Genomic DNA, 13,674 nt, shown 5'->3' on the forward strand with positions numbered 1-13,674 from the left:
AGAGTCAAAATATTTTCAAAATTTTATGGTATATAGAAAATGCTAATATAACCGTTCAGTCAAAATTTCATGTACCTACAGCCATTTTTTTAAAAACCAAAATCGATTTTCTCGAAAACAGATTTTGCGTAAAAATTTCCGTTTTTTCTTAATTTTTCCTTTGTTTTTTACGTCGCGTTTGAAAACTACTGAGAAATTTTTACTTTTGACCCCCCAAAGTACCAACTAGATTCACTTTCCTATCAGAAAAGTTACTGTTGAAGGAAATCCAAGCACTTTTACTATCCTAAAAGGTGACGACAGACACAAAAAAAAAAAATAAAAAAAAAAAAAAAAAAAAACACACATCATTGTAAAATCAATACATTCATCGCTTCGCTCAGAATCTAAAAAATTGATAGGTACAAGTTAAACATATAGGTATTAAAAAAATATGAAAATTATATTATATTAATTATATACACTCCCAAATGGAATATTTGGAAAAAAGTTATTACGTTTCGAAAGAATTCACTCAAAAAAAATTTAATTAAATTTAAAATTTAAAATTTCCTGTACCTATTAAAAAATGAAATGTTACACTGCTTCTATAAATTATAAATATATAAAAAAAGGTTAAATATTGCAGATTAGAACAAAAGTTATTTAATTTGTTAGGTCATTCTGTTACACATTAAACAGACAGATTACGAAGAAAATTGTACTTATTTAAAAACATTTAAACATTCCAATTGTACATTAACTATTATAAGTTAACTAATTTTTGTAGAAAATCTATTTAGTGGCCAATTTATTATATTATACGAACAATATAAATGTCCGACATATTATGTACAATGTACATATTATTATATTGCCCTTCTCATATCTATAATGTATTGCATTATTAAATTAGTGATAAATGCCTTTTATTTTACCATGTATTTAAGTATACTTTAAAAACACTATATATTTTGATGTGTCATTCAATCTAATTTTCATCGTTAACCGTCAAAACTATCAAATCAAGCGTCAGAAATTTTTAAATTCCAATTAATTTAAGGATAAGACAATAAACTAGGGGTTTTTTAGTTGTCTGATTTTCTGAAGTTTTTTTTTTATTTGTCTAGAGTTCTGGAACTATGGCTATATTAGGTATTTTAGGGGTTACGGTTGGTATGGTTGATACGGACGTACGGTTAGTTGGCAAAATGTGTGGCAAGGTTAGAGGTGGTAACCTCTATGGATCCGGGTGGTCACCCATCCGGGAACTAGTGGCAGCAGCCGTTGCTTACTCTCATTCACGATGCGTGATTGATTTCAGCCACTGTGCCGCGTCGAGCCATATTTTCAGAAGTTTAATCAAATTAGACGTCGCGTGTATACCATTACTCTTAAATATGAAAAAAGCTAAAGAAGTTTTTGAATCTAATCAATATGAAAACAAACTAGTCAAAATTATTCGGCTGTTACTAATGATAAATTACCAACAAAATATTGCGTATTTTCGATGGAAGAACAATTATTATTTTACAAAATGTGTAAAATAAGTAGTATCAATCACATCGAAAAGGCGGAGCTGTATCTATATAAGTATCTAAATACTAATATGTACAATATTGAAAAATTAAAATTTTCAATATGACTCATATTTGCCAGGTGATTGGCGAATTATAATATTATACACGAGTACATGACACACGTATTATATTTATATACCTATACACCTACAGCTGGACAGGCATTATAATTCAAATTCTATGCAATTTGTGAGTGTCAAATACACTATACTCTAATATGATTTTTTATCAAAATAATTAAACAATTTTAATAATTATATAGTTTCATTTTGATGAACAACAAAATCAACATATTTAATAGGTAGTGTATTTTTTTTCTTTAAACTTGGTTGCAAAAATAAACGGGGTATTGTTGTTTATTATTTAACTAAACGTCTAATAAATAAATCAAACGTCTAAACATGTGACCGTTCAAAATTCGGAAAGTTAATATATTATTTAATTATACAAATGGACTAAATCATTTTTACCATCAACCATATTTTTATATATTTAATAGGTTCCTACCTATTGCACATAGTAGCTGTATGACTGAATTAAATAGTGAATTTTATTAATTTTTACAGTCTTGTTTGGCAATTATAAAAAATTACTATTGAGGAATAAATAGGTATATATGCTTCATATGATTAATATTAGCAGGGCTCATAAATTTTCAATAAATACATTTTAATTATTTTGTTGTAATTCAGAAAATAATAATCCTCGAAAGTTGAAAGTCGAAACTTAAAAATAACCTCTTATAAATTGATTATAACTTGTGATTTATAAACATTGTATTTTATATATTATACGAAATGTTGTTATGGAGCCGTGGTTCCAACACAAATAATTCAACGCACGATTAGATCAATATTAATTATAGGTTTTATTACAGGTATTAACTTTAACTAGTTGTGTAAATATTATAAAATGCTCTTCTTAAACATACGTTATGTATAATGCTCTGTTCTAATACGACTATTTAACCTCCTCCCTGTGTGTCGGCCTACGGTTCAGCCGGACGCCGAATCGCCTAGTCAGCGGATTCCTGTCAACGAGCTGTCGACCAACACACTATCCTTATACTGTTAATAATATATTATATGTGAACACAATAAAATATAATATTATTCAGGGGTTCACAACAATGTACTAATTAATAATAATTATATAAAATTAGTCTTACACACATACAAAAAAAAAAGGAAAAAATTCTGAAGGAAATTACAGTCGTTAACACCGGATACTTGGATAAAATACGATGTCTGCAAACGGGGAAAAAATTATCCGTGATCATCGATTTCCGGTTTAGGGATTCAAACACTTCCGACCGACCCCCACCTATATTATAATTATACCACCTGCAGCCATCATCAACCCCATAACAACAATCGCGGCCTGCCGATAAGTGCACGACCGGTTGTGGTACCTAACCGCGCCGTATCAACAACATTAAATACGGTCGGTCCTCATGGGAACTTTGTCGCATAAGACACGCGTCCACCACCCGGAAAGACGCGAGCCCAGTGCGGGAGACAACGAACGGACCTAACTTGGCGTCTTGGCCGAGGGCATATACACGCGCGCGCTGCGTTGGTCACTGTGGCAGAGAGCGCGCGAGAGGGATCGATGCGTGCGCGCGCGCGGGCGCGCCCGGTCCACCTCCTAATCTACGCGCGTCGATGGGGTTGGCGGGTGCCAGGTACGGGGGCAGGGGGCCCAGCGAGAAGACGAAACGCCAGGGAGCGCGGAGTGTACCCTTCACCACGCGCCGGTACGTGGAAGAGAACCAGAGTACGCGTGAGTGTTCGCGTCGCCACCGCATTCGCCGCCACCGTCGCCGTCGCCGCCGCAACCCTTATAAACGCCATATCGCTCGCACGTTCGGTCGGTTGGTCGGTCGGTCCGTTGGTCAGTCAGTCAGTCAGTCAGTCAGTGAACGCCGCCGCGTGCACACGTAAGTCTCTAACGTATCGTGATAATATTTTTCCGCCGGTAACGACGAAAGTTTCTCCCGCCGCGTGACTACGAAAAAAAAAAAAAAATTAAATTTTAACAACAATCCAATATTGTTTTGTCCGTCACCGCCGACGCCGATCTAACTGACTGCACCGGTCTGCACGGAAAAAATTAATTCATGTGCCGCCACCGTCGTGCTGGCCGGTCCGCGGCCGGATCGCCGCCACCGCCACGGCCGTTATCGCGCCCGCCGCCGGCGCACCTCTGTAGATGACTGCCGCAGCCACCGAACGTCCGGTAACCGACGACGGGACGACCGGACGACACGACAACCGGACACAGCGAACCGCGCCGTCGTATTGCACGTTCCTTAGCCGTCGTTGCTGTCACCGACACTACTGCGCGCCCGTGAGTATGACAGTATTATAGACCAACATTATAGTGGTTGTAGCGGCCGATTCACGGTTACGAGTGATTACATGTTGGGGTCACAGGGGGGCGTGGAGTAGTTACGAAGTGTTGGTGATCACATGTTGTGAGTGGGAGAGTGGAGTAGTTACGAAGTGTTGGACTGTGACTCTGACGATCCCCACACGCAACTATATAGACCAGTTTGCCCGATATAGTTTGTGGTCACCACCTTTAAACCAGTTAAATAATATCATAAACGAATTAGTTATCTGAAAGCGGACACTCGCAAATTGTTTACGTTTGGATTGTGATAAAATATGAATAATATACTTCTGCCATATAAAATATGATTTCACGTTCGTCTTTAAAAATAAAAATGTATATTTACACTTCACTAATAATTTTTTAGTTGAATGTAACGACAATATCACGTTAACATAATTATAATTTATAACTAAATTATTCATTAGGTATTAATATATAACTATAATACATTATTGAACATTTAAATTGAACTAAGATAAAGTTTCTACCATATAAATATAATAGAAACTTTGGCACACGGTAGGTACATTTTGAACTGTGGCTGGCCAGTGGTCTTCATCGGTAAAACGTGAGAACCTATAGGTAACTCATTTTAATTCTAACCTCAGGCATTGTGTTTACCTATACATGTATTGATATCTTACGATGAATTCGTATGATTGTCCTATTATTATTGTACAATAAACAATGCAATTGTGGTGGAAGTAATACGTACGAGATTCCTGTGTCAGTTATGATACTACATGGGAAAACAAATACTCATTAAAGTAAATAATATCTGAAATAATACCACATGTTCCGATGTTCGAAATGAGTGGAATTGGTATTGGCTAAAATAATACAAAAATACAATTAGTATTTAGTAATATCGAAGATTACAGAAAAAAATCAAAGTCAAAGGCTGATGTTTATGAATGTAATACCTAAATATAATAATATTATAATCTGATAGGTATAGTTTGTAAATTCTATTATTGAATCCTACATTGTTGGATTTTGTAAACGTGAATAAACGAGTGTGAGTTAGGTGTTTTAGCAACGTTCTGAAATTCATCTGAAATTCTCAGGATTGAATATTACTAACTTAAAAATAGTTCCCTTATTTGGCTAAGAATCTAAACTAATTTTTATTTTTAACATTTTTACGTTATATTAATATCACAAAAAAGTTCTTAAAAACTTTGTTAGCTTAAAATATAATTTTATAACTTATATTTTTGAAGTGAAAGTTCTTCTTTCACTTCAATTTTAATATTTATTTAAACTTAAATTATTTTCAAATCAAATTATATTATCAAAGAACCTCTTTTTATAGAATTCGAATTTAAAAAGAAAATAATTTAATACGCATATTTTTCTTTGTGGTTATACACACTCGTTTAATATTTGCTTGTAGCTTTATTTTATTGTTATATTGTATAAAAATATAATCTCGTATTAAGATGTATCTTTGACATTGTGGTTTTGTTTTCTTTACAAATATTTTCTCATAACGTATTATCATTTTCACTATCTATTATCATATATCAGTCTTGACATTTTCATTCCCATAGTCCTGTATTTTATCTTGAACATCGAATTATACATTTTAATAATCATAATCATTTTAAAGTTTAATAAATATTTCTGTTGACTGTTAGTACTATACTACATTAGTTAACCTAAGATAACCGTATATATTGTTGTTTACAGCAACATTTGTGTATTTTGGATGTTAATAAAAGTTTTTGATTAATGTATTTGACGCATAGTTCTAAAAATGATTTATGAGTTCGTTTCCACCGGATAATATGAGTGATTGTCTATTATTCTTGTTTGTCTTACGTTTAATCGAGAAAATTAAGTTCTTTACAACATAATAAGATTTATCATAGAATGCTAGGTCGTGGTACTTATCCTTGAAATGTATTCATTTGGTATGAACATATCATTATTATTCATTTTTTAGTGATTCTCTGTGTCTGATTGCACATAGTTTTTTGGTGTTATAATTTTATTACATAAATCCCGTTGGGTTATGACATATTTCAATACACTGGCTTTAAAATAATTCAGACACATTCTTTTACTTTTTATAATGTTAGGCTTTACCAAAACCAACTAGAAATAGTTCAAAAATTCAATTTTTATTTTAAAAAAAATGTATAATATATTTTAATATTTACATAATAATTATTTAAACACCTATAATTTTATTGTCGAGTTTCAATTTTTCAATTCATTAGTTATAATAATAATAATAATAATAAATAAATAATAACTATAAACATATTTACATAATGTAGTTTATTTATTATTTACTATCGTTACCTCAAGAAGAAGTGTACTTGCATACAATATTTTGATTACATTTTGTTGTGGAACAAAATTACCATACTTACTACCCGCATATTTGCCACTTTCACAGTGTATAAAATAAACAATTCTCTTTTCGTTTCGTTTCAGTTTATTTTATTTGTAATTTTTGGTCACGTATGGTCTGGTAAACTGGTCATTAATTAAAATTAAAATTATATTTTAGACACTAATACATAATATCCAAACTATACATATTATGTAATACGAATAATACGTCGTATTGCCTTTTTATAATAAGAATATAGTAAATAAACTAGTACCATACTACCACGTGTCTAGAAAAAATAACAATCGGTATCCTTTTAAGGCACAAGAGTTATCTGTTTCTCAATGTGTTTGAATATAAATTATAAATATATGCTAAATAGTTTTGAAATAATTTTTTCATGATTAAATATTTAACTCTTTACGGTCTTATATTATATACTTATAAAACTGTATTACATGGGCGAAAAAACTTATGTTAACAATTTTGATCTTTATAAAAATAAGGTCATGAAGGTAAAACATACATTGATATTAATATTTATTTCTGTTATTTCTTACACAAAACATTCAATGTTATTTGGAGTGAAATTGGTTTTTTTATTTATTGTTTATATAGGTGCCTTATAGTTGCAGATTTCGATCTACAACAAAGAAAATGCATTAAAATATAAATAATAATGACAATAATTATGTTTTAAAATTCAGTTGAAATACAATATACAAATAATCATTCATACAGTAAAGTGTAAATTATCATATAGGTATTATGTGGTCGGTAATAAGTTACTACCAATTACCTAATTATAAGCTAACTTAATCTATATTATATATTTATGTATGGAAATATACTATCGTAAAAGACGCAATTTAGGAATTATGTGGGTAAGTCAATAATGCTAATTTTTAGACACCATACTACCATATAAAATACCAATCTATTTTTAAAAAAAAACATTAACAATGTCGATAAAAAGATATTTTAAGTTAAAATATATATTTACATAATATACAGCCAAGGTCATGATTAAGTCTATACAAGCAAATTTCAAATTATTTTTTATTCATTCTCATAAATAATATATTTATACGGCACTCGTCATAATTAAGTAACATATTATTTGATTTTTCGAAAGTGTATACTTATTTGGTTTAACACTAGTCTTACGTGATTATCTTGTAGATTTTTGTGCTCTTTATAACTTCTAAACCAGCTGCTTCATAAAATCTTATTTTTTTTACACCCAATATTTTCAAGTAAGTACCTAATGCCTGTACCGTTAAAATCCAAGAAAGAGACCAATTTATATTTTGTACATTAATGTTCCAGTAGGTAAGTACGCCCTTCACTATGTTAATTTGTTCATTATTCGCATAGGTACCTATGCTGTTTTCTGGTTTTCATACGAAATGCTGAGTATTATCAAACGAAGAGAATTCCACTTTATCTAATCACACTAGAAGTTAGTTTAATTAATGATATCAGTACCGTAATTGGATTATCGTAGAGCAGAACTTTAAAATCCGGACCGTCAAGCGAACATCAATAAATACATTTCATATTTTTAACGACGTTAAGTAAAATAATAGTTTTAAAATTTAAAATTTTTTTAGCATTTCTTGTTAATATTAGTACCTACCGCATAGTTTAAATTAAATGGGTAACACTATTAAAACGCTGAACAGGATATATTTTAAAATCTAGAATATTTTTGTTTTTCTTTGACTGTATAACAATAACATAGCGGCCGGCTTCCACTGTGTTATGATAGGAACATAAACAATTTCAAATTCCTAAAAGCGTTTAACATTGGTGGGTAATAATATTATCGAATACAATTCGTTACATAATGTTATCATTTGTGACGTAGGTACACAAAAAATAATATCACTATGAACATGACTACTATTCACTACTATTGGTGGCAGAATAAAGAAATAGAAACTCCATTGTTCTACCACAAAAGAGTGAGCGGGTTCGGAACAGTGTAATCGTATATAATAATATAGTGTACATACCTATATAATATATTATATATAATATTTAGTATTTACCAGTCCATAGAGCTGTGTGTACAATGTCCATGCGTGCGCGCGCACGTATCTATGTAGTTTGGGTGTGCGCGCGTGCGTTATGTACTTAATTTAATTTTTTTCGTTCGGATGTAGGATTTTGCGGATAGTCCGTTGTGTACGGCGCAACAATAATTCTTCTTAATTCATCGCCAGAGCTGTTTTCCAGCCGTACTTCGCACCGGTATAGTTATTTTCCGAACCGTCTTCATATAATATATAATCGTGTTGCCGCTGTTTTACCTCCGCCGTGCCCTTTGTACTTTCGAGAGTGTACATTATCATTGCCCGTTGTGGAATTTATCATCGTGCGAGCCTTGTACAGTCGGACGTGCATTTTAACACGATTAATTATCGGTGTTAGGTTAGGTTAGGGCTGTATTAGGAGCGTACCTATACCAACATTCAATACCATCGAGGCAACGGTGTACTAGTTCATACCAGGTAGACATATCAACCAGCTGGAAGGGACACATACTAGTTGCGGACGAATTATTTAGGTCAGGGATTATAACATAACAATTGCGGACACGAGTTTCGTTGTCATAATACTAATTGCGTACAGAGCTTTTTTTTAAAATAAAAACCACGTTAGTCGTGGACACAAATATTTCCCTTCGCCACATTTCAGGACTTAGGACAAGCTACCAAAAAAATTGGTAGGTGGGGTTAAAAATATTTGTGTCTTACAAAAGAGCAATCGTTATTTTTAAAATGTTGTTGAATTATTTATTGTTTTAATTTTGTGGAAAAAATTGTTTATAAAATATTTATAGATTATTGTCATTATTTATCGTCATAGTTTTTATAGATCTTGTGGTAAAAATGATAAACTGATTAAACATAGGCAGCGGTTTCAAAAGCACCGGCACAATCTTAATCGTTAATATCAAACAGTAATTTCCCAACGTCCACGATCGCTATATCAAAAATAATAATAGGAAATTTCTTATTTTATATTTTTGTGTCCGCGATTCGTATGTTACCTTTTTAGATTTCGTCCGCAACATACATGGTTTTTGTCACTTTGTCCGCAATTCGGAAACATCGGCTGGAAGTGGTATAGTATAGGTACTTATGCCGTATTGGTATTACACCGTCAGATACGCAGATGGCAATGTTCACAGAACAACTCATTAGACATTTTCGATATGCTGCCAGAAAACTGCATTATAAGTAAACAGCTAATTAATAGTTAAAAAAAAACATTTCACAAAATAATGGCTGAATTTATCCATATTACCATTGATTTTGATCTTTATATCCGTTAACATTTACATTTTTAATTATTAATTTAGTTTTTATTCTAATTTAAATTCTGAGTTATACAATGAAAATTGATTTTCATTGATGTGTATTATTTTTTGTCTGTCATCACTCATCACCTTTTGGGGCGGTAAATAATGGTTTTAACTTCATGGTTGGATTGCAAATCAGATCTAGTTGGTACTTTGGGAGGTCAAAAGTAAAAATAAGTAATTCCAAATACTTTTTACAATAATTGAAAAAAAAATATAAGTTATAGAAAAATGGGAATTTTTATGCAAAATCAGTAGGTATTCGAAATTAAAATAGAATTTGTTTTTTTTGGTGTACTCAAAAACGAATAATTGTTACTATCTAGGTACTTCAAATTTTCAGCAAAAATGTATATTATCACTCCCTACACACGGTGTAATTTCTTAAGTACCTATTTAAATTTTTTTAAGCTAGTAAATATATTTGAAATTGTTATTATTATTTTGTTTTTTTTCTATAAATGTTGATTTCTCGTAAATAGTTCATATTGTAACTGGTAAATCTAAAATCTATATAGGTATCCGCAGTTTTTTTCATAGACATATTAATTTCAAATTTGGACAAGATTAAAAATTTAAACGAAGAATAAAGATTTTAATTATCTTGTTATAATTTAAAAATATTACTCGTGAGTTATTGACATTTTTAACGATATTTATTATATTTCATATATAGGTACACAATGACATTTTGAAATGCAATGTTTTCGGCAAAAAATAATTCAACCCACTCTATTATTAATAGTAAAATATTTTACTTTAATATCAATAATAATTAATAGCTATTATAATAATAATAATAATAATAATTATTATTATTATTATACCTAGGTCTTAAAATATACACAGAAATATAGGCTGACAGACCGTTTTCACGATTCTTTTCAGAATCGTTTTTCGTATGCAATGATTTATCATTGAAATAAAATTTGACAAATACATTAGAATGACTTACTCTTCAATAATTGAGGTACACTCGACATCAACAGTATAACTGAGCACCTACTCTCCCCTTTTTTTGTATCTGCAGTAAAAGCAGAGTTTTGAATATTCTGTACACCTAAATATTTAATTTAGATTTTGTATGTAGTATGTACATAATATCATGTTTGTTTAATCAAACGAACGTTGTGAATGTCTGTACGAATTTAGTTATATAAGACCAAAAATGTACTGGCGAAAAAAGAAAAATAACTTAAATTAAGTTTACTTTAATTAGGAACCAAATAAAATTATTGTTGGTTTTAAAATTATTTTCGAAATATCAGAGAACTATTATACTTATGTGTAACATATCGTTAGGTTTGCTTATAAATAATTATATTAATATGGGTACTATCGTTAATTAAATAAAATAAAAGTTAAATGTTGAACTTTGGTAACTACGATCCTATTATTCTAGGTAATCGAAGTATTATAATAAATGCATTATGGTTTAATATTGAATTGTAAACGAGTTTAGGAAAGGAAAGTTACAAAGTGATGACATTAATGCAAGAAATCTTGAATATCTCAGCTCAGCATGTGATGTAAATAGGTAATCAATCATTGATGTAGCTGGTATATTATCGCTAGATATCACATATTAGCTTCAAAAATTAGTCTGTAAGCCATTATTTTACTAAATGAATTTCAAACTTCGGAAAAGTCCTTAATTTGAATGGACATAAGACAAAAATTGTATCCAACTAAGATTAATTGGAACACAGTCTAAAACGAATTATCTTTTCATTGAATAACAAAATACTTCGTAAAAATGAAAAATATTATTTCATTTCTAAAACACACAATAACAGTTGTTACACTTAGGTAATGGAATAAAATATTAGCTATTAAGTATTTTAAACTTGCTAAAGAAAAACATTAAATATGTTGAAATTGTGAAATGAAAGAATTATAGAAAAAATATTATGTACAATGAATTACAGGAATAATTAATTTAAACGTCATTCAAATAAATATAAAATACTTGCAAAAAGTAACAGTAATAATAATAAAAATGAACGAAACGAAACAAAAATATTGATGACTTTAGAATATTTAATAATATTAATGTTATAATTTATACAAACTTAAGCTTTTATTTGTTTTATTAATATTTATTCGATTAAAAAAATAAACACAGCGTAAAAATGCAATAACAATACATATTCTAACACAGCGTCTAAGAGGTCTGTGTGGAAGGGCATGCAAATTAAAAATAATGTCGTAAGTGTTTGAGTGAGTGGCAGTCAGTAGATAAGAAGATTTTATCTCTACGGGTAATATTTACTTTATTTCTTTCATTTACATTTTAAATGCACGTGTGATGGCGTCAGGTCTTTTAATCATACACTCTGCTTTGAAATTAAACCTTGTCAAATTACTTTGTTGACAACGATCTTGAGTCATGAACAAAAGTTTAACTTTTTAATATGTTGTACCTAGGTATTTATAATAATATATAAAAAAAGCAAAGTAAAAGTGATTGAGTTACGCCTTTGTACACGCGTTTGTTATATTATTATAAGACGACTAGTACCTATATTTTGTTAATTACATTTTTGTAAGTATACTCGTTGATTTTTATAATAAAACTAGGTATACCGCTATAATAGTTTATTTAAAATATAATTTTCATTGTGCTTTGAATTGTTGATCCAGCCTCGATCTAAAGATTAGCTAATTTTATAGTAATGTGGCAACAAAATTAAAAAAATTAAAGGATAAAAAAGTATTCATAAAAATAAATACTGACTGAAAATATAGTGTGTTTCGAGATTTTTGTTAATATAATTTTTTGATTTATACTTAAGTATGAAAAATAATTAGTTACGTATATTATAAACATAGAGTGTATTCATATTAGTATATTAGGCGTATCCAGTTTAAATATTTAATTCCATATAATAAAGGCGTACATTAAATGTAACAAAAATAACACCATAATTTCGAAATTGTGATAAACTAGATTTATAATCTAAAAAGAATTACTGATTGATGAACTTATATGTGGTTACCTATGTATACGAATGGAATGGAGCCCATCAATTAAGTTCCAAACAAAGCTTTAAAACGTCTGTGGACATTAAAAAAGAAACAGGCAAGACACGCAATAAGTCGCACTGTAAAAGGAACAGCTAATAAAAATGGTTCGATCGGAATCCAAAATGATCTTTGAGATTTAGTAATCGGTAATGTGCTGACCAAGACTAATGTGTTTCTCAAGAAACGATTAGATCAAATTGCTTATACCTTAAGCCACCGACAAAATTCAAATATATATGTATATTGTATGTGCATTCCGCAATGTATATTATATATATATATATATATGCAATTTGGTTAACTAAACCGTTGGGTTGACGTAGGTTAGGTTAGGTATACTATGCGTAGAATACAAGAATGTCAATATATCTATATTCTGTGGTTTTTTGTTGCAATTAAATGGATCACGAACAGAGAGTAAGAGTAATATGCATGCACTATACAATATACATAATATATTACCAACTGCATGCAAAAATAAATTTTATAAAGCACCTGACTGATGTGTGATGTACTCGAAGTAATTGCATTTAAAGTATTCATGTTATGTATGAAATGTATAGATAGTATGTGATGTATTTGTGTGTTCTATGGTATAAGTATTATGATATATAGTTATTATTATAAGCGACAGGTAGATAAAAAAATATTGAAGATTATTATGAGTTTTAGTTTTATCATTTCCATATTTATTTTTATACATAAGCCGTATGCGCTCTACTAGGTTATTTATAAGCTTGATAATCAAAAATACACAAAGTTCACTAAAAAAAAATTGTTTAATAGCTTTTGATATTTATTAAAATTTGGAAGGAATTTGTACCCTTTTTGTATTTTTTTATATTATGTTGACTTCATTATTATTTTGTTATTCATTACTCGCTATAGATATAGGTGCTGTTAAATAGAATAAACCAATTTGTCCAATAATCAAGCAGCTACACAGAATGGTTGTCTTCTAAAATATTTAAATTATA

The 13,674-nt window shown here is 30.0% G+C and overlaps 1 protein-coding gene across 2 annotated transcripts in view; it reads left to right on the forward strand.

Moving 5' to 3' along the window:
- Nucleotides 1-3,306: 3,306 nt before the first annotated feature.
- Nucleotides 3,307-13,674, forward strand: part of LOC132949634 (gamma-aminobutyric acid type B receptor subunit 2) — a 297,294-nt gene continuing 286,926 nt past the window's right edge. The window contains exon 1 of one of the 2 annotated variants that reach the window (XM_061020617.1): nt 3,307-3,908. The gene's annotated coding sequence lies outside the window, so the exon portion shown is untranslated. The remainder of the gene's footprint in view (nt 3,909-13,674) is intronic. The other variant, XM_061020616.1, reaches the window with a different exon arrangement.

The sequence above is a fragment of the Metopolophium dirhodum genome, chromosome 7 (assembly GCF_019925205.1).
Source record: "Metopolophium dirhodum isolate CAU chromosome 7, ASM1992520v1, whole genome shotgun sequence".
NCBI lineage: Eukaryota > Metazoa > Arthropoda > Insecta > Hemiptera > Aphididae > Metopolophium > Metopolophium dirhodum.